At 39.8% G+C, this 22,936-nt stretch overlaps 2 pseudogenes; both read right to left on the bottom strand.

Moving 5' to 3' along the window:
• Nucleotides 1–1,635: 1,635 nt before the first annotated feature.
• LOC120443562 lies at nucleotides 1,636–6,490 on the bottom strand (annotated as a pseudogene).
• Nucleotides 6,491–7,240: 750 nt separating this feature from the next.
• On the bottom strand, nucleotides 7,241–12,492 carry LOC120443561 (annotated as a pseudogene).
• Between the last annotated feature and the right edge of the window lie 10,444 nt (nucleotides 12,493–22,936).

Below are 22,936 nucleotides of genomic sequence, written 5' to 3'. Positions count from 1 at the left end.
ACAGCGTCTCTTTATGTCTGTCTCCGCGTTGGTTGAGTGTGGAGTAATTGCCTATGAGAGCATGAGGGTGGGAATAGATGTTTGTATCTGTGTGTGCCTGTATGTCTGTGTCTATATGTCAGGTTGGGTATCAGACGCCACCTCTCTGGGGACATCTCAGGCCCTCCAGGTTTGAGGCCTATCTCCCCCACCACTTCCCCTGCCGGTGGTGGACGCCCTCAGACATGGGTGCGTTGGTGGTTCTCTGTGTCGGGGTGGGCGCCCAGGTACACACGGCTCACTCCTTGGCGGCTGCTTATCAGGGCCTGGAGCCTGGGGCTCGCTCGGGCCACTTCGAGGCGGGTGCCCTCGGCCTCTCGGCCCGGGCTCGGTCACTCAGGCACAGCTGGCTGCCGGCGGAGCTCACGGGCACGCCACTGCAACCCCCTGGCTTCTGCTCCGCGGCTGCTGAGTGACCCCTCATCTGGGACTCTCCTCAGCTCTTTCTGGGATAGTGACGCTGCTGCCCTCTGTTGGTCTTCCTTGGTCTCTTGTGTTCTGGGGGCCTCTGGATGTCTGGAGTTTTGATCTCCTCCATACCTGCTTCATGCCCTGGAGGACGGGGCAGTGGCCCCCCACACCCTCTAGCAGATCATTACATGAAGGAACCTTTTAAAAACAAGCGCGTTCATGCTCACAGGTGTACACACAGGTGATCACACACAAACTACACCCTTTTTGGCTCTTACCTCAAAGCACACTGTGCGCTGTCGATCTTACGTGCTGCACAATAATGTTTAATATTTAGTATTTACTGTCATATTCCCATAGATCATTGTGATGTTGTTTATTACTCTCGTTTTCTTCTGCTTGCTTTCTCTTTTTCTCAACAGGTGATCCAGATGATCGATATATGTATTTTTTTGTCTGCTTATTCTGTTGGTTTTTGGTTTTTTGCCCTTTTTCCCCGTCCCTCTTCCCCGCTGTTTTCTTTCCTCTTTCTTTCTCCCTTTCTTTCCCCAGTTAAGTCTGTCCCGTATTCAGCAAGTGAAAATAAAATAAACAATAAAGGTGAATCAAATGGACCATTACGGCAAGGCTGGGATGGTCAATTTGGTAAAAGTAAATCCGTTGGGCATCTTTCTTCGCCTTTAGACAATAATTCTGATGGCAAAAGAACCAAACGGGACAGGTTAATAAAAAAAAAAAAAAAAAAAAAAAAAAAAAAGAATCCACCTCTAAGACTACTTATCATTTTAAGTATAAAACAGAACACACAATGCTGGAATACTGACAGAGACAAAAAAATAATGAAACTCAGTCAATTAGGATTTAAAACCACAGCTTAAGAATAACAATGAGTCAGTAGGTTCACCATTTTATTTAATTATTTATATTTGTGATGTGTCACTTATTAATATTACATAAATATATTTACTATTTACTTTTGTATTTTGTTTTCTAAAATTTGTACAATTATCTTACATATCTTGCTATACCTCATTAATACTGCTAATGCTTAATTTTTCAAGTACATTTATACTTAAGGTTCAGACATGGTTTTTAAACCATAAAGATTTTATTAAAAATCAGACATCCCTTAATGCAATTTAAAAAAAAAAAAGAAAGAAAAAAGAAATGCAACAAATTTCCCTGAAGATTGTTTTTATTTTATACATTTATGAAAAATAAAAACACCATAAAATTGTTCCATCATTGTATCAAGTCATTATCTTTTAAAATGTTGCAAAGAAGTGAAATTTGTCATTGTATCGTTTGAGGTTCTCGTGGCGCAGCTCTAAGACACCTGCTCTGTCGCACGCATCTGAATGTCTCCAATCTGAAACAAAAGTTACGTGAACGTTGTCTAATTATGAGTCAAAGTTAAAATGTAAAAAAGGAAATACACAATAACAAGCATTAAAAACAAAGAGCAAAGGACAAACCTGAACATGAGGAGGGCGCTGAGCACATATACAACAGAACTGGCAACATCTTTTGCTTCCAGAGGCTGTCAGAGAAGTGAAAAGTGACTGAATACCCTTTACTTGAGTAATCATATTAACGGTACTTTAATTATAGGAATGATCCCTTTACCTTATATTCTGAGTATAGACCGGCAGACTTATCGGGATTGTCCTTGAAGAGCCGTGGACCAAATTCAGTCTCCACTAAACCAGGAGAAATGCTCTGCAAGAAAAAAAAAAAAAGATCATGAGGGAACTCCATGAAGTACTGTCTATGTGTCTCATAGCAACTGTTACTAGCATTATGAATTATACTAGCACTTTATGAGCTGGTTACGGTATATTTTAAAGCCTTACCGTGGCTCGGATATGAGTTTTTTCTGCACGCAGTTCCTGCCTCAGGCCCTCAGTCAGAGCGGTTACAGCGAACTTGGTGGCGGTGTAGAAATGTGTACTCGCACTGGGAAGTACACGATGACCGGACATACTGCAACATAAAACAGATTACAAACCTGAGCAGGTCAGCAGAAATAACATTAAAAGTTCTTCTCTTAAAAGGCAAGTCTGACTGAATGATGCAAGAACATCTGTGGCACACAGAAGCTGAGGTCCAAAGCTGCAAAAACTGTTTTATACTCAAAAAAATTGCTTAAGTCCAAAATCTGGATTTGATACTGATTTCCAGTCTAGATTTTCCTTCAGCTTTCATATTAGTTTGGGTTCTGGTTGGCCAAAATAATTGGAGATGTCACTTTATTTAGGACAGTTTTATGAACATTTTAAATACTGTCTGACATTTTTTTGATGGTTTATCCTGCAGATGAATAAACACTGGCCTCAGTGAGGTCTTTAAAATCTGGACTCAGTTATTTTGCAAATGTCTAAAAGTTGTAATAACAGGCATTTTGTCAAAGCAAAGTGATGGCTGTTTCAGTGCAAAAAAGGTCCGATCCCTACAGAAAACCGAAATCGCTTAGGTGTTAGGGCTGTTCGATATAACGATATATATCGGATGACGATATGAAAACGTCTATCGTTTCATATTACGCTATCGTTTGTTTCGTGGTGTCGCAAAATAAACTGTTTACGACCATATTTTTTCATCGTTTTGATGGTCACTGTAGTGGCTAGATTAATTTCTTAAAGTTCTCTCTTTCTCTTATATTTAAAATAACGACACTATGGACGGACAAGCGACTGTTTTTACACGTTGTCGTTAGCAGCTACGACGGTAAACCCAGCGTGTAGCTCTGTCATCCGCTTGTTTATTTTCCACATAAACCTTTTACAATAAAGCTGAAGATCCTGTTGAGATTTTTCAAAATAAACTGAAATGATGACAAACAGAAAGACCACTCAAAACAAATTGAGGACCTTATTTCTAAATGAGGGGGCTACCTCTGTAGCATGGATACGGTTTGGTTATGAAAAGTCTGACATGGACCAGAAAACTGTATTCTGCAAATTATGCAGGAAACCGATCTCCACCTCAGACTCAAACACGGCAAACCTCTTCAACCACCTATGCAAGAATTACGTAAAAGATTATAGAGAGAGTTTATGGATGAGAAGCAAAAAAGAGCCATCAGGTGTTTAAAAAACAGGCTTTTCCCAGCACCACGCCGTGTAATAAATACTCACAAAAAAAAAAAAAAAAAAAGGCAGACGTTACAACTTATGTCTAAAATGATTTGCTTCATGCATCGGTCAAAACACTCGACTCCACGCACACCACGCACAGCTGAAGACACTTCACGCAAGTCGAGTTGCCGAGATTCACAGAATTTACAGAAAATGTAACATTTTTGTGATATATATCGATGTCGGGACGATAAATGTCTTATATATGGATATGAGATTTTGGTCATCGCACAGCCCTATTAGGTGTTACATAAGAAACGGCGTCTGAGGTAAAATTCTTTCAATTCAAGCCTGCAAAGCCATGTGCTGTGGTGATGCATTGTGAAAAAAGGAGAATGGTTTCTTCAAAAATAATGTCTGCGTTTCATCTGAGTCAAGGTTTCTGGATAACTGGAGAAGATTCCTCATTGAAAAGGGTGCCAGAGGGGTTTTCTATGAAGCCAGATTAATGGCTTAGCGAACTGAGGCTTGAGCATAAAGGCACAATTTTCTCTCTAGCTTGGCCAAATAACCACAGTAAGAGCAGGTTATGTTCTGAGTTTTCATCTAAAAATTGACTGGTAGCACCATGCTTTAGCTGATTTCTTTCTTTTCTGTTTTTTAATTCATAGCATGTTTTAAGTGAAATACAGATTCTCTGCTGGGGGAAAATGTTTTATATGTCCAAGTTTTTAAGCTGAACTTTACAAAAACCACTGAAGGAAGCATTGCATTGTCATGGGAATGTACATGTATTAGTTTGGTGATTTGTTATTAACTTTGATTCTGCTGGAAGTGCAGCAGAACACACACCAAGAATCTTTGTTCAAGCAATCAAGTTAGTTTCCCTTTGATATATTGACAACATAAAGAAATTTCCATGTCTCCTGTGTTAGCCTGTGGGACAACAGGCAGCACAAAGAGGGAACTCAATGATAAAATAATTTAATTAAACTGAAATGTTTATTTTACCGCTCTTTGTGCCAAATCCCAACATTTGCAGCATTAACCTTTTGTCTTATTTGCAAGTGTTGCATTTCGCTGCTATAGATTTTATTTTTTTTCTTTAGCGATTTTTAATCACTATTTTAACATTATCGTCAACAAAATGCCTGTTTTTAAGTAAGTGTGCTCAGCGCATGAAGCAGAAAGTCCCACTCAACAGAGAAAGTTGATAACCAGCATTGTGACAACCGTTCCATTATGGGGTTTTAGGTTTTGCTGAGCCAGCTAATCTAAAGAAAGCCTGGCTGTGTTGACCTTCATTCGTAATGCACCCCTCAGCACAACTGCACTGACGGACAGCATTGTGTAAACCTATCTGGCTTGAATGTGACGAAGTTCATTAAATTGTAAAAGTCCTGCCCTCCTTTCACTTTCGATTTTAGACAAATGTCGGCCATTTAAAAATAAAAAATTGTGCAGTGTTGCAAAATTAATATCATATTCACAATCTGAATAGAGAACATGCGAACATGAAAACATATGTGTGTTCTTATTAATTCAGCAGTTTTGCACTTCACAAGCTTGCACAAGCAAATAAAAATGCACCTGTTTATGTTTATGATGTGCCCATCATCCACATTTCTCTCTTTCATTGACTGATATGCCTCACGCGTGCAAATACTCAACCCAAGGATGTTCACCTGCAAGAAAACAAACAGGGAAATCTTGCACAACAAGGGGTACCAAAGGTTTTTAAGCAACTTTGAATTCTGTTTAAAACTGTTTGAAAGTGTTAATGTAAAACAATACCACAGCAGTAAAATCACTGATGGGTGACCTTTGTCACATTTGTTATTTCAGTTCAATGTTTTACTTGAAAACCACTCGTGAATGTCACATCAATGTAAACCAGGATCTGAGCTCTTACATCCATCATGTTCTTCCACCCGCTGGTTTTGCCACTTAGCAGCGGCTCGGGGTGAGCCAAACCGGCATTGTTGATGCACACGTCCACACCTTTGTGCTGCTCTTTGATCGCTGCGAACATGGACAGAATCTCCTCTTCTTTGGTCAAGTCACACTTGAAAGGCACCAAAACACCAGGGTGACCGGCGCTCTGACACTCTGCTGCCAGTTTCTGAAACCAAACAGGAAACAATAACACACTTCAGAATCCCATCTGTGTTTAATGTATGTAAAAATTGTTCAAATGTTAGATTTATATAAAGTTAGTCCAAATAAATAGATCTGAGTTTTCACTTTGCATATCACCACAAAGAGCAGTGGACACCATCTATAAACAGTAAGCTTACGGATCTGTGTTCAGATGTTATGCCAACTTGAATCTCTGCCATCTGAATAATCATTGGCCAAAGTCTTAAAGTTGTAAAGTTTTAACAGAAAACTGTCGTCATATTCTGTCTCATATAATATCACTTTCTGTTGAAAGTAGCATGAGTGACAGTTAGTTGGAATTAACATTTTGTGCGCAAGCTGTTTAACAGACTACCAAAGTGTTGTAGAGTAGAAGCGCTATACAAGAACGAGCACAGTTAGCGTTTACCAAATAAGTGACACTGCTGCAAATTTTCTGCATAAAGCCAACAATAAACAGCAAAATTTACTGTGTGATAGCGTCGGTTTACATTAAATTACTCTCTGCAGAAAGTTTGAGTTTCTATATCAGCGCAAACCTGAATCTTTCCGACACGTCCCTGGCACAGCCCACCACTTTCATGCCGAGCCGGACTAACTCTACGGCTATAGCCGCCCCGATCCCGACCGAGGCTCCGGTCACCAGAGCCACTCTGCCCGCCAGCGCTCCATCACAGCCCGGTAACCGCAACACACACGAAAACACCACAAGTATGAAGAAAGGGACGTTGAGCCTGCAGCACAGTGAGCCCTGGAAATGTCAAGCACCTGCGACCCGCAAACGTCGCACTCACAGTACGTCATACGTCTCGGCGTATGTGGCGTTCACGTAGATCAGTTGCAAACCGTAGAAAGCCGTAGTATCAGTTCTGTCACTGCGATTAAATACTTCAACCGATCATAGCCGTACTCACATTTAATTGACAGTATCGCATATCTTTCACTTTACCTGAAGTTAAAACATATCAACCATTAATAGGACAGACCTGTCACAAATGTAACTCCCACTGCGTATTTGCTCCGTAAAATCAAAGATACGACGGAGAAGTCATGACTCGAAGTCTGTGCACCAGCAAACAAAGAGCATGGCTTAAGTGGGAATGTATTCATACAGTTTTAAGTCTCCGTGACCATGAGGATTACAGTTTATTTGGATAACTGCTTCACAATAATAACAACTGTCTCACCACTGCTCCTTCAGGTCACCTCATCTGCCAGTAAGAGGCGCTAAAAGACCGGTTGTTACACTGTGCTTGATTTAAGGTTACACAATATTTCTTAAGGGGCGGAACCACCTAAACTTACCTTGTTGTGCATTAGTCCAACGTTACGTTGTTAAAATTATTATTTTTGTGTATTTACTCAGTGTGAATAAAACACAACTACGTGGGCATTTTCTTTTTAACATTTGGCTGGTCAGCCAGGCCTCCCTGTGGGCTCACAAACATCAGCCAGTTCACCCTCTGAAGATCACAGAGGGTTTTCTGAAAGCTAAGTTCACGCTGAACTAAAGTGAATATGTATAATAACAACTCCGAGGAGAGCAACATATTTTCCTATTAATTATTTTAATATATGTTAGTGAAAAATGTCAGTACAAACATTGTAGACAAAGTTATTTCCAGACTAGCTAAAGTCACCACGTTTCTAAATCTAGCAAACGACTAAAACGTGTCAGCTGTTTATTTCAGGAGATCACGGTGCAACTTCAAAGAGACCAAAAAACTAACACTGATGGTAAAGTCCTCTTTTCTCAACACTTGAACACAAATATGGTGAAAACTACTCACAGCACATTTCATAAAGACCTCAAGCATAGTGCTTGAGATGTTATAATTGGTCCTGTGGCTTGTTTTGCAGCCACAGGACCTCGGCACTTTGCAGTCACGAACTCCTCTGTATACTCAAGTATCCTACAGTGAAATGTGAGACAATTCATCAACAACACAATGTTACAAAAAGAAAATCAAAATGCTGCAATGACCTGAAGAAAAGACCTTAACCTGATTGAAATGCTGAGTGATGTGCAAAAAGGAGTGCCCACAGATCTCAATGGACTGAAGTGACATCATCAAGAAGAGTGGGTCAAAATTCCTTTACAACAATGTGACAGATAAAATCATTGAGAAAATTAATTACTTCAAGTTATTGCTGCTAAACATGCTTCTACAAGCTACTGAATAATAGTTTTACTTTATTTTTCAAGTATTAATTGTGCATTTCGGCATAGTTTTGTTAAATAAATAATGACACTGCAAAATCTGAGATGTGTTGCTCACTGCATCCATCCATCCATCCATCCATCTTCTTATCAGGAGCTGGGTTGTGTTAGCAGTAGTCTAAGCAGTCTTGATGCCTGAAGCACCTCAACTGGCTTCTTTCGACCAAGTGGTAACAGTAAACTGATCCACGGCTCATCAGATGGACCAGGCAATTTCTTATTATATTCTGATATGTAAAGCGTTACAACTGAAGGAGGGCATAATTTCTTTTTCACATGAATGCAGGCATGCTTGATCCAACAGCATGAGGACACTTCATCTCTTATTCCACAAAATGTAGACCCACAAGACCAGGGATAAAGACTGACTCTGAGGAATGTAGTGCTTGGCAAATGGCCACACCCTGCAGCAAAGACCTGCTTATGTACTTCATGAAAACTGTGAGAGCTGAGCTGCTTTTGCACTCATCTTCCAAAATTGCAGGGGATTATTAATAGAGTAGAATAAGTTGGACTAAAAAGAAACTAAATTAAATGGTTAAATGAGCTATCATTAATCGCTGCCATTGACTTCTACAAGCATTAAATGCAAAATAAAATTTTTGTCTTCTTTCAGCTACCCTAATGTGAAGGCTGGACTAGGCCCTTGCTCTGGGGTTGCCAGAAAAACAAACACCTGCTACACACCCTCAAAGTGAATGTCTCCAATCTGAAAGAAAAGTTTTGTAAATGTTATTATATTGTGAGTAAACTGCTGAAATTTAAAATGTGAAAAGAGCAAAGTTTCAATAAAAATTCTAAGGAGCTTGGAAAGAAAGACTTTTTCACCTCTCATCCAAGAAGATTCTTCAGTTTTAAGAAGAAATGGTGGAGAGTCCAAGATTTTACTCCCTAAGGGGCGCTGTCCTTTAAGAGGGCCGTTGACCCACTATTCATCATGAGCCTCATCACATGAGCCAGGGTGTGAAAAAGAGTGTGGGCCATTATAAGCAGAGGTTTCGGGTGAACCTCACAACATGTGAGTGGACTTTAAGGCATCTGGGAAGGGATCTCAAAACTGGAGACAGGTCTTGTTCTGTCGAGAAGACTCAGCTGTACATCTGCATCTAAAGAATAAAGGTCACTCTTTCAAAGATGCCAATGTTCACATTTTTGACAGAGAAGACAGATGCGTGGAAAGAGGAGTGATCTATGTGAACGACCATCCTTGAACAGAGGGGGGGGTCTTAGGACACCAACTGTCTGCCACCTATAATCTAGTTTTGAGATCCCCTCCCAGACGCCTTAACGCCCGCTTATGTCGTGTGTTTGTTGGTCTCAAAAAGTAGGGCAAGGTCTCATAATGATTTCACCTGAAACCTCTGCTGATAATGACTCACAGCCTTTTTCACACCTTAGCTCATGCAATGATGCACATGATTAATAGTGGATCTTCAAGAAACGTAAAGAAGTCTAGTCGCTTTCCTTTCTAAGCTCCTTAAATTACCATGACCTGGGTGACTGAGAACCTGCATTGACTCTCAGTGAAAAGGCATGAAAATGAGAGAAAAGCACAAACCTGAACATGAGGAGGGGCACTGAGCACATATGTGACAGCACTGGCCACGTCTATTGCCTTCATAGGCTGTAAGAGAAGTGAAAAGTGATTAAATACTTTGTATATGAGTAATCCTGTCAACAGTACTTGAAGTGTAAGAGTATTTTACCTTGACTGCAGCATATATACCAGCTGCTTTTTCGGGACTGTCATTGTAGAACCGTGACATAAATTCTGTCTCGACCACACCGGGAGAAATGCACTGTAATGAAGAGTGGATAAAGAGGGAACTTCAGGAAGTATCCTCAGGAAGAAAAAGTGGCGTTAAAATCCTTTGGAACTGATTAGAGTGAAAGCCTTACTGTAGCTCGGATATGGGTGTTTTCTGCACGCAGCTCCTGCCTCAGGCCCTCAGTCAGTGCGGTCACGGCGTACTTGGTGGCAGAGTAGAAATGTGCATCAGCCAACGAAAAGACTTGATGTCCACACAAGCTGCAACAGAAAAAGATTTCTAAGCTGTTATTCAGGTCAGCATTTACCAACTGATTTTGGTCTAATTTCAGCCTTTAGTACTAAAAAAAAGGGAAAAAGAAAGCCCACACATACACGTGAAAAAGAAAATACAATCTTTTTCAGTTTTAAGCCTTTAAATATTAGGACTTAGTACAACAATGACTTAGTCTTTAACATATTATAAATTAGGTAAATACAGCCTCAGATGAACAACAACTGTTTGTCTGTGCCTCTTTTCAAAGTTAACTGAAAATGTTTTGGTTCTGAATTTCTGGTTGACCAATGAAAGCAATAGTATGAAGACTGCTGGTCTTAGATGAGAGACCTGCATGTTGGACAAACTGCTGCTTGCTCTGCTTTTACAGCTCTGAGATCAGTTACCAGGTTTTCTCTTACTATCCACCTTAGTTTTCCAGGAAAATAAATAAATAATGGGCACTGTATTCCCCTGGATCATCCAGGATTTGGTATTGTGCAAGCTGGGTGAATGAAGCAGGGTTTCTGGGAAGGTAAAGACTGTAGTAGTGTCATTTGACAATAAACCTGTAATTACCTTTCAGAATATTGCAATTCTTTTTTAATAAGTGGTACCAGATTCCTGCACGGTCGCTCGGCTATGTTTCTAGCCTGATTCAAAAGACCTTGGCAAGACAAAGGTCTAAATCAGGTCAGACCACATGAGGTCTCTTGTTTGGCTTTAATTAAGCAGATTTCTTTGTCACATTTTATCTGAACAAAGACCTCATTATTGTTGATACCTCATGTGTCCTTCTCCTGTTAGCCAAATGTCTGCTGTCTAAAAGGTCCACCGTGCAGTTTTACCAAAGGAAGCTCATAATCAGAATCTGAATGGTGGGCACAGCTGCATTATAAGATACGGGATAATGGATGATTAAGCTAGCAGATCTGTATGTCAAAACTGTCCTTCACTAAATGAAACCGCACCTGTTCATGTTTATGATGTGTCCATCATCCACGTTTCGCTCTTTCATTGACTGATATGCTTCACGTGCACAGATACTTAGTGCAAGAACGTTCACCTGTAAGAAACCAAGCAGTTTTGTTAGGATTCATCATTTTGTTATATAGTAAACCAAAACAATGTTGCAGATTAAACCAATGTGTTCTTTGTTTTCTTTTTAAGATAATGAGCTCTTACATCCATCATGTTCTTCCAGCTGCTGGTTTTGCCACTTAGCAGAGGTTCTGGATGAGATAAGCCAGCATTGTTGATGCACACGTCCCACGCCTTTGTGCTGCTCTTTAATTGCAGCAAACATGGACAGAATCTCCTCCTCGTTGGTCAAATCGCACTTGAAAGGCACCAAAACACCAGGGTGGCCAGCACTCTGACACTCTGCTGCCAGTTTCTGAAACCAAAAAGGAAACTCATTTGAAACTCCTGGTATAGTGTTTGTGCTGCTGTTGATGCCAGTGTAAAATGCTGCAATTGTTGAGTAAGCAGACTGTTGGCAACTTTTAAGCATTATCCACCTCAACACTCTATAACTTGAAGAAAATCTTCATCAGGGTCATTCAAAGCTCTTCTTTGGATGTTGGTACATGGTTAAAATGGTTGGTAAAAATATGTGTTTTGTGATAGACTGCCAGTAACAAAATGATACTAAAGATACAATTTAAAATTGGTTTTTTGTTAAGTTTGATGTTATGTGTAATCACACCACTGGCTCATTTAGGTGCTTTTTTAATGCCTGAATGATTCACAGACCTGTGTTGAGTGCCTTAAAAACCAAAACTATACAAAACAAACAAACAAACAAACAAACAAAACGATTCTGTTGAAAATGGTCAGGATTGGAATTGGAGTTTTTTTTTTGTTTGTTTTTTTAAAGAGTCCAAAGAAAACCTTTTAAAGACTTTCAGGTAGCCGGAGAACAACCGCTCCACGTAGAACCACGTAAAAATTAAAAGAAAGCCTGGCACCATGCAAACAAAAAATAAAGAAATGCGGTTCAAGACTTTTGTACAGTACTGTAAAATATAATTGAATTTAACCAAAGCAACAAACACACAAAAAGGTGCCTTTTTTCAGTGTTGGACTAAACTAGCGTCAGCTGCTAATAAACCTGTTACACCAAATGTGATTTTTGCATTATAATGGATGGCGTGTAATTACATGATCACGGTAGTTGCTAAAAAAAACAAAAACAAAACAAGAAACAAACAAAAACAATTGAAATACAAACAAACAGCAGACATAGGTTAACCAGCCGGGACCCCCCCATATTTTCTAAGTCTAATACAGCTGAAGAGCTTCTGTATATAAGTAATATTAAACATGTACTTTGTAATACGGTCAGTTTATGCTTAATCACTTTGCACTTAGTTACAAAGTAACAGTTAGCTACACTTTATGTAAAGACGTTAAATCCTTCAGCAATGGAGTTTTCACTTCAGGACAAACCTGAATTTTCCCAACGCCCCTGGCGCAGCCCACCACTTTCATACCGAGTCGGACTAACTCTACGGCCACAGCCGCCCAATCCCGACCGAGGCTCCGGTCACCAGAGCCACTCTGCCCGCCAGCGCTCCATCACAGCCCGGACACCGGTAACCTGCTACACGGACGAAAAGCACCACAAGTATAAAGAAGATAACTCCAAGTCTGCAGCACAGTGACCCCAAGCTCTTAATGTATGTAGCCATGAACGTCCTACGAGCTGAAATACGTCATACGCGTCTTTGCGGCATTCACGCCCCTGCAACCCCATCCCCAAATGACTGATGAACATCGAGGGTCTAGTTTTTCTACATGTATCGTAGTCCTTTTCTATTTTCTTCGGAGAAAAGTTGAGGGGATGGTTGACCAAGTCCGGGTTGGGAGGTTTAATAATTACCTTGTTCCTTGAAGTACGATTTCAGTAACTCATCTGAATAACTCAGAACACATATCAACACTGCTAGGTCAAAGTTCTGTTTTATGTTGTATTAATACAGCTTCCTTTGTTTGAGTCACTCAGGGTTTGGCTTCTCCTTTCTGGCTGGCAAAGGCTGTGCCAAAGGACCGAGGTATTCTGAAGTACATTTTGAAGTACAGTGTATTTGCTGCAGTATGAAAATAATGAACAATCTCACTGTACTTTACTATTCAGTCTGCATGGGCACCCTGTTACTGCTTCAAAATATGTTAACAAGGATGCTGAGAATGCCAGAAACATTTTTCACAAACTTCAAAGACTACTTTGGGAGATAAGAGCTGTCTGCTTCTTCACACATCTTCAGAAATCTTAGAGAGTCATTAATAGAGGAGGAGAAAGACTGGGGTCAGATTTTTCACAGATCAGTGCAGTTGGCTTTCACAAGCACTGAATATAACCCGCAGTTAAGAAAACTCTCTTGTACTTACTGTGTTTGACTCAAAGGTTTTTTTTTAAAGTGCCAGTAGCCACCGAGTGTGTGTGCGTGTCTAAGCCAGATCTACTATATCGAAGGTTCTAACAAGTTATCTATAGAACTAGATATTAACATCTCCATTGCAGTAAAACAACAATTACAACTTTTTAAAAAAGCAACAAATATCTCTTAACCAAAACCAAGTTAACCAAGAGTGGTTATTGCTTTGAGAAGAAGAGAGCTAACGGCTGGATGAGTCTCCTTCGTTTTTCCTTTGCCTTCTAAGAATTCACTGAATTTTTTTGTTTTAATGTTTCGTAATCAGAGGAAGTGGCCACACTACTTTAATGTGATCCTGGACTGGATGTCTTTTGCCAGAGTGAAAAACTCTTTCAGACCTGCTCTATGCTTTGGGACAGAATGTCTTCATTAAATAATCAAATATGTTTTATCTGAGTAAAAAAAACAACACTACATGAACTGTATTTACCTTATATCGAATATAAACAGCAGTTCCTTTATCAGGATTGTTGCTGTTTTCATGTTTGTACAATCTAAATGGTGATCACAGCGATATTGATGCACGCCAGGCAATCCGAAGGTGATTCTGTTTGTCTAAGTTTTGTGTTTCCAGTAGAAGCAGTGTTTCATCACTCATCCAAGTAACTTCTTCAGTCTCAGCTGAATGGCGATTTTCCCAGCCTCTTAGAAAGTATACCTCAGCTTCATGCTCGTTAATATACAAATAGTCATCATGACTACACATCAGTACTATTCACAGAGATGTGGGGAATGGCTCCAATCTCAGCACAAGATTGTGAAAATGTGCACTCAGGCACCATCTCAACAACAAACATTAGTATACTTTATTTTGCTTAGCAAGACCTTTCATAATATAACCTCATGTGATTTACAGATTCAGTAAAAACACATTTTACAGAAAAACTGCAAAATGAAGTAAAACATTAAATGAGCTTTAAATTCTCCAGTTTATCAAGTGCCACTGAGAGTCCTTACCTTTAAATATAACATCTCTTATTCCTCCCGTCCTCTCTCTTACATCTTTCTCCATCTCTGAATGAAACTATCTCACATTCTTTTCTCTCCATGGAAATACAGCAGCGGGATCTTTAGCCAGCAAACACACTGCTTGACAACCTGCACAGAAACAATATGTGTGTTTGCTGATATTTGCTGAACTGTGAGAAATTGCCTGTCACTTATAAATCATTACGCCCTTTGTGTCCACTCCTCCTATGCAACATCAGTTGGATGCAAAAGTGTCATAACTACAACTTATGGAAATCTGCACCACACCAAAAGCACTGATCTAGAGCAACATACTCCACTTCAAGCCTTCAGTATAGATCTGTAAATGATGCATAAATCATTTTTCTTTCTGTGTCTTTCATCTCTTCATATGTGACAAATAGCAGCGATGGAAACACCAACACCAGACACCAGTGTGTCTTTAATGGGTTATAGTTCCTTCCATTTAGATTGAAATCAGTTTGATGTTTGCAGGGGTGTCAGAATATATTAGATCCCCAGATTTGTTACATCTAAAGTCAGAAGCTTGTGTTGAAAAGAGAGAGAGAAAAGAACGTGGTCACAAAATCAATATTTAAGTAAAGTACAGGTACTTTTAACTTTGTTCCGTTTACTTTCGTGCAAACCAAGCCAAACATTTTTTTTCTAAAACACACTTCTTACCTCCATTTCAGTCCTGGTTCTTCCACTTATCGGTGACTGTGGCTAAGCCAGTGTTGGTGCACAAACGCTTTTTGATTGATTGATTGATTGATTGATTGATATACCTTTATTAGTCCCACAGAAATTTCCCTCCATGTTCAATTTACTGTGAACATGGAGGAATCCTCCTTTGATCAGGTCACACTTGAAAGGCATGGCAATGACATTGTGGGCACCGCTTTGACATTCTGCTGAGTGTTTCTGAAACCAGAAAGAAAAGATTACAGACTTCAAGATCCACTTTGTGTTTTTAGTACTGTGTGTGTATGAATCTGACAATCCACTTAGCTGATTGTGAAAGTGTCGGGTGGGAACCTTTCTTAGCATTGGGTTAGAGTTAGCTAAGCTAATGACTTTATGTGCATTAACTGACATATCATGGTTATACCGGTTGTAAGGAGTTTTCCTGTAATGCACCTCAGATTGGAATAAATGACACTCAGACAGGTTTTACAAATTAACGTGCACGGAGAGAACTGGACAGGCGCCGTTCCTTCGCTTGACCCCAGTTGCTCTCGTCCGCTCTCCCGTAATACTGCTCTTTTATTGTGGTTACATGAATATGCATAGGTTCATTAACATATGACATCTTATAGGTATACATGTGAACAAAGAATACCTTGTGTGTGTGTGTGTGAGTGTGTGTGTGTGTGTGTATCTGTGTGTGGGGGTCTTCCTGGGACCCCAGGAAGACTCCCCAAAGCTGGTGCCAGGAGTCTAACGGTACATCTAAACAAAAGGCTCTTAGACTCAAACAGATATACGTGTGTTTGTTATACCATATATCAGCAAGAGAAGATACGACCTCTCCTAGGAGACGTGTGATCTATGCCAGAACACTCTGAGGAGGAGTGAACGCACTCCCCTCTTCATGCTACACAGAGTTGTTACAGACCTCCTAGGATGAGACATTCTTTCAATCTACAAATGATTATATACTTCTAAGCATATATGAGTAAATATTTCTAAGCATAAATGGCAATAAACAATAAGACAAGGTGTGACCTCTCCCGTGCTCCCAGGATGTGGGTGTGAAAGTCAGGGAGCTCTGGAATGCACACAAAGCTTGCACAACGTAACTTCTCTAATAAAAAAGAGCAAACACATCTAGAAAACCTTAAACAAAATGTACTTCTAAACATAAACATAATAAAATCTTTCAACACCGGTTAATTAACATTTAGATAAATTGTCTGTCTAAACCTCTCTTTTTTATATAACCATGACACCGCTAATAAAAAACTGCATTTCAACAACACTGACAGAAAATCCTGATATTTAATAACAAATAACAATTAAATAAATGTTTTAGCTGAATAGTGCAATTGCTTCATAATTTTTAAAATAAAAATCTATTTAAAGCAATTAAAATAAACAAGCTTGTTGACCTAGAATGGTTAGGCAGAGAGGATCGAATCAGATACCTGTGGGTTCACCTCAGTATAAGCCAGAGGTTCCCAAAGTGTGGAGCCCGCCCCCGGGGCGCAGAGCCATTGCAGGGGGGGCGCGGTATGAAAAGAAAAAAAAAAAAAGCGCTTGGACACTGTGGACAGGTTTTTGACGGGCTCCCACACAAACGCAAAGCAGGAGATGAAGCATCGCCAAATATGTTTCCAAACCAACTTCCTTCCAAGCCAAAGACAGGAAGATATGGTGAAGCATATCTTCCTTTGGCTTCACCTGCACAAGTGCCAAGGTAGGTCTCCCCTGCAAAATTAGTTTCCCTGCGTCGGGAGCACGGGCTGTGCTCTCAAATCACGGACAAACAGTATCTCACATTCTTGATTTTTAGTTCACAAACACTTCTTGTAATAAGTAACTACTCCTGACATTCAAAGCACGCTGTGCTCTCCAAATCACGGACAAACAGTATCCCACATTCTTGATTTTTTAGTTCACAAACACTTCTTGTAATAACTAACTACTCCTGACATTCAAAGCACGCGCTGTGCTCTCCAAATCACGGACAAACAGTATCCCACATTCTTGATTTTTAGTTCACAAACACTTCTTGTAATAACTAACTACTCCTGACATTCAAAGCACGCGCTGTGCTCTCCAAATCACGGACAAACAGTATCCCACATTGTTGATTTTTGGTTCACAAACACTTCTTGTAATAACTAACTACACCTGACATTTGTTAGTTATTACAAGAAGTGTTTGTGAATCTGAAAATCAAGAGCTAACATGATGTTAGCTCTTTATGCAGTAAAGTTACAGCGGGATACAAATAATATCAGGCTGATCCTGCCGTAATTTGTTCCCCTGTTCAAATCACGGACAAACAGTATCCCACAGCTGTTTATGTGTTTAAACCCATTTTGTACAGAGAGGCATTTTTGAAAAATGTATTGATAGCAATGTTGAATATTATTACACAGGAAAAAATACAGGTAAAATAATTACACCGTGACGCCTCTGCCTTTCTAAATGGAGGGACAGTAACTGCGTGTGTATATGTAAGCGTGTAAAACCTGAAGATAGTCAGATTAACAGTAACAGTATTTTGTCTCTATCTGCCATTCTGCAATTCATCTCATGTAAACAATAACGTGGCGCACAGCGTAACGTGAAAAAAGGCACATGCCTTTGACGTTGCGTGATTTAACTCTGTAATCCTCGTCCACACGTAAACGCAAAAAGGAGTTTTAAATAATCTCCGCTTTCGGTGAATCGCAACGCCGTTTACGTGTTGACGAAAGGCCCAAACGCATAGAAACAGCTGAGTTTTCAAAAATACCCGTGTAGGTGTGGACGTAGCGTAAAAGAGTTAGTAGTATATTTTATTACTACCTGTAATTTATTGCCGTTTGTATTTGCTTAATTGTTTACTAAATGTTTGAGGTGTGAAATAAACCGCAATGGAGTTTGTAAACAAAATATGGGTGTGTGTTTTGGAGGATGTGTTTGTGCGGGGGGCAACATTTTCTTGTAAAAAGGGGGCCTGGCAAAAAAAGTTTGGGAACCACTGGTATAAGCAACAGTCCACCAAAAGATTCACAAACACCAAACTAACTGTACAGCTGCATAAACAAACATACACTCATTACTGTATAATTCACAAAATTTGGCTGGTGCATGAAGCACATCTTCCCAATAACAATAACATCTGTGCTCAGGTGTGTCAGCATAGATGCCCCCCACCTACCGCATAGAAAGGTTAACTGGCTAATGCGCAATAGGTGTGTAAAAGGAGAAAAGTACTGACAAGACTGAGGAAGGGAATGAGAAACAGTGGGAATACTGGAATAACAAAAGGAAGCGAAACAAAAGCAAACAGGCTCCAAAAGTCAGTAAAATTCCCCAAAATAAAACTTGAAACCTTTAGTATAACAATTAAATTACAACAAGAGCAAAAACTCGAGTTCAAAAACATCACAACAACGCTGGACCATAACATTTTGTCAGCACGGTAGGGTTTTGTGTTGACGCTATAGAGTCAAATTCCTCACAGGTGTGAAACATAGTTGGCAGTAAAGATATAATTCATTTCAGCCTCCCTTTGCTCTCAAACAGAATCCGTTCTCCTGCATGGAGACATGCAACCAATCTTGCTGTTGTGTGTACAAAAAAAAAACATTTATGCGATAACTACTATTTTACGACATGGTATGTCATCAATCTTGCCATTAGATATCAAATCTGTCTTTATTACATTGATATATGTACTACCAATGTTACATAACATTGATGTTACATTGGCCCTCTATATTACTAGAGAGGGCCACATGGTGTCACTTGTCAAAGACATTGAAGACACACACTCATGGTGACATCCTCAGAGCCAATTCTGAAACTATAACATGTGAATGAGGAAGCACGTCTTATTATGGTTGCAAAGTGTACCAACAGAGGAACTTCACCAGAAGCCTCAGAAATTAATATCTCATCAGCAATAAAAGTATAAAAGTAAGTATAGCTTAAAAACTATCCACCAACTAAGATCTGTTAAGATAAGCTGTAGCCCACACAATTTCCTTAGGAATTAATAAAGTATGCTGATTCTGATTCTGATAAAAACAAAAGTATCATCAACCGGCTATGACAATTTACATCGTTTAAAAACAGTGAGGTTCAGTACAGATGATGCAGAGATGGATGTGACAGAAGTCACACTGTGAACATCATCAGTGATTTGCAGTGTTGGGACTAACGCGTTATTAAGTAACGCGTTACAGTAACTACGTTATTATTGTGGTAACGAGCACGGTAACTAGTTATTATGCCAAAACCAGGAACGCGTTACTCGTTACTGGGATTTAGATAGGCTCGTTACTCGTTACTTCGTGTGGTGGATATCGCGGAGCTTCCACAGATTCAATAACATTAGCAAGTGGTGGAGGCCAGCAGGTGGATGAAGGAAAAGGGAGGCAAGAGGAGAGACCCGAGGCAGCCGCCGGTTCGCGTGTCAGGTGAACTGAACTTCAGGTAAGAAGTTATGACCTGCAGTCTATCTGGGTCAGATATAAACCAAGTTTAGGTGGAGTTTATTTTCGGTATGCTGACATTTTCGTACTGCGTGCTAGCTAGCATGACGGAGTTTCTATACAGCTGTGTGGGTGCTATGTTACTGATGTTGAACTTTATTTTGTTCATATGGTTAATTATTAGAGTTGCCAACCATCCCGTAAAAACAGAATCGTCTGGTATTCAGAGAAAATATTACGCGTTTAGTACTGAGGTGAAAAGGAACACAGTTTGTCCCGGACTTCAGCTACAATGAAAAAGACACAAAGCTGAAGCTGCACAGCTGCCTCTTCTTCTCTCATTCTCTCCTCTCCCGTTTCTACTTCAATCACGAAACTGATCAATGATCAGCTGATCGGCTTTTCTCTCTTGTTTATTTATCGCCCACTTTGCGCCAGAAAGAGGAAACCAGCGGATGTCGCGTTAAACAACAGCAGCACGTTTAAGCTTGATCAGCTGTTGTTAGAATTGATTTAATATTAATTTCTAGTATCAGCTGATGTTTGCTGGAGCCACAGCTGTAAAGCTGCTGGTCATGATATCGGTTTGGTTATCTGGTGAGAGGAAACATGCAGATGAAACCAGGAGATGTCCTTACTGAATCATCAGAGCTGAACAGGTGATGGAGAAACAGGTTTACCTTTTAGGTGACATGAATGAGTTGAAGGAAGTTATGAACTGTTTCTGAGAGACAAATAACACCAGGATCCTTTTCTACGTAGCTGACAGCTGGTAACTGTGCAGGGGCGGGTCTAGCAAAGTGTTGCCAGGGGTCCAGGTAGGGCATTAACAGGAAAGGGGGCACAAAGAAATACTTTTCTTTATTATTCTCATTTAAAATGTCTCGCTTTTAAAAAATAATTATCTGAGTCTTACAACAAACAATTGATAGATTGATACATATATACCATCAGAACAGTGTACATCACTGTCACAACAGCGTTTATTTTCATTCAAAGTCTTTATGATTTTTCCTATAATGTTGGGCGGTCTCTAGTCAAAATGCCCAGGATGATTTTTTTTTGTCCCAGTCCAGCTCTGTATGCAGCTCATCTGCAGTCTGGTGTTACCTACATCTTCCTATTCAGAAGGCAGAATTTCCAAGTTCTGAGTACAATCAAAAGCACCACGACTGCAGTTTTTGTGTTGGATGTAAAAGTAGGCTAGAATCATGGCGGCGGTCAACGACGGTCCAGGCGTGATTTCTCTCATGGAAATGTGCACATTATTTTTCCTTTCTGTTGGTAGGTGGCACCGTGCACTTGTGGCAAGTAAGCAAGCTAGAAGACTGGGAATCTGGCTGGGTATCCAGTTACGGAAGCAACACATTAACAAGAGAATTCTGAGTAAAACCAAAGTTACTTTCCTAGTAACTAGTTACTTTGAAAGTAACGAGTAACTTGAAGTAACTGAGTTACTTTTTTAGAGAAGTAACTAGTAATGTAACTAAGTTACTAATTTAAAGTAACTTACCCAACACTGGTGATTTGCAACTGGAGTCACAGCAAAATGCTGATGTTGTAATTCCTAATGGAGAACAAACAGTGAGGTTTAGTACCAGCGATGCAGCTATGTGAAGTCACAGAAGCAGAACATCCCAGTGGTGCTACTACTACAATTCCTTTCAGCTCAAAGACCAAACAGTTTATATCAAGAACCTCACTGGGGTGCTTTGAGCTAAAACTGCCCCCAAAAAAGCAATTCTGATGAGTCAAAGAGAGTGAACCCTGCAGGAGTGCATGCAAAGACAATCGCCATCAACTTTGCCAATGATTTGAACAACTCTGATGATGATGATGTGAGTAATATTTAAGATGAAGAACTGTATATGTCAGAAACACTGGACACTAGGAGTCCTCATAAATCCCAACATGAAGATGTTATTAACCCTGTTCATGAACAAAAGATACTTTTGCCAGAAGATAAGACCAATATAGAAGACCAGAAAAGAATGAAAGCATCCTGTGAGACTGTTATAATCTTAGATGTCGTAGAGTGTGACAGTAATATACTGCAACTACAGGTTGTATAACTACACAGACAATACATTCCTCCAGCAGCCACACAGCCAGCATCAAATGTGAAACTGCATCTGAGTCACTCCGGCAGAGTGAACCTGCAGGCAGCTGAAGATCACATCAGACTCCTGCCAGCCAAGAACAGAAATATTTTAAATATGAAATATGATAAATCTTCACAGCTGATAACTACAACATAATACTGGAAGCTAGAACATTATTATTCATCACTGACTGAAGAAAAAAAGAACAATCCAAGGTTTCAGCACAGTAGCCAGGCTAAAAAAAGTCAAAGCTCTGTTGAGCAAGTCATCTTCACATACTAAGGTTAATTATAGAGTTCCATAGGGTTCTGATCTAGAACCATTTCTGTTTACATTTTGCTCCCCTTAGGCAGTTTCATTAGTAGACATAGCATGCATTTTCACTGCTATGATGATGATCTTCCATTTGCAAAAATCCCTAAAATTAGAAGCATTCTGTCTCAGACACTGAAAAAACTAGTAAATACATTTCTTACTTTTAGGCTGGACTACCATAGTTCTTTAATATCAGGATGTTCTAATTTAAAACTCCTCATGTACAAGTCCTTCAATAATCAGGCCCCATCCTTTCTTAATGACCTTACAATAACATCTCGCCCCATTAGGGCACTTTGCTCTGAAACAGTGGGCTTACTTGTGGGGGTATATAAATAAAATAGAGATTTATTTAGATTGATTGGGAAGCAGAGCCTTCAGCTTTTGGGCCCCTCTTCTGTGGAAAAAGCTACCAGCTTGGATTCAGGAGACAAACACCCTCTCTACTTTTAAGATCAGGCTTATAACTTTCCTTTTGGATTAAACATATAGTTAGGGTGGATCAGATGATGTAATTATTCAAATAAAAGTAAATTGACCAAGCTAACTGCATGTTGATATTTTGTCATGTCTGGCCAGTGGCTTTTAAAAAAGACATCATCATGACCATGATATTCCTTGGATTTTATATGTAACCTGACCTGCTTTAGCCAGACTCTAATCCATGAGCCTGACCAGTTCAGATGTGTGCCTAAACAATATAAATGACATTGAAACAACTGTTATTGTGATTTGGTGCTACGTGGATAAAATTAAATTGAAATTGAACTTACTGAAAATGTAACCTGGTCGATCTATGACTCCTTTCATGCTGCGGATGCACGCTCGGAGTTTGGTCAAACCATAAACCCAAATTGCCTAGTAACAGGCAGTAACGGAAGTGTGTTCACGTGGCACTTTTTGGATCACTTAAAATCAGCGTCTTATTGTGCGTGTCATTAAAACAAATCCCAGCAATGATTAAGTAAATTGTCAAAGAGTAAAAGTTATCTCAAACTGATTTCATAAATCTGACAACAGGATTGGCTGGCTGCCTCCCTGTAGGG

This window comes from Oreochromis aureus, linkage group 14 (assembly GCF_013358895.1).
Source record: "Oreochromis aureus strain Israel breed Guangdong linkage group 14, ZZ_aureus, whole genome shotgun sequence".
NCBI lineage: Eukaryota > Metazoa > Chordata > Actinopteri > Cichliformes > Cichlidae > Oreochromis > Oreochromis aureus.
Note: the sequence above shows the minus strand (reverse complement) of the source record. Positions and strands in the feature narration are given on the sequence as shown.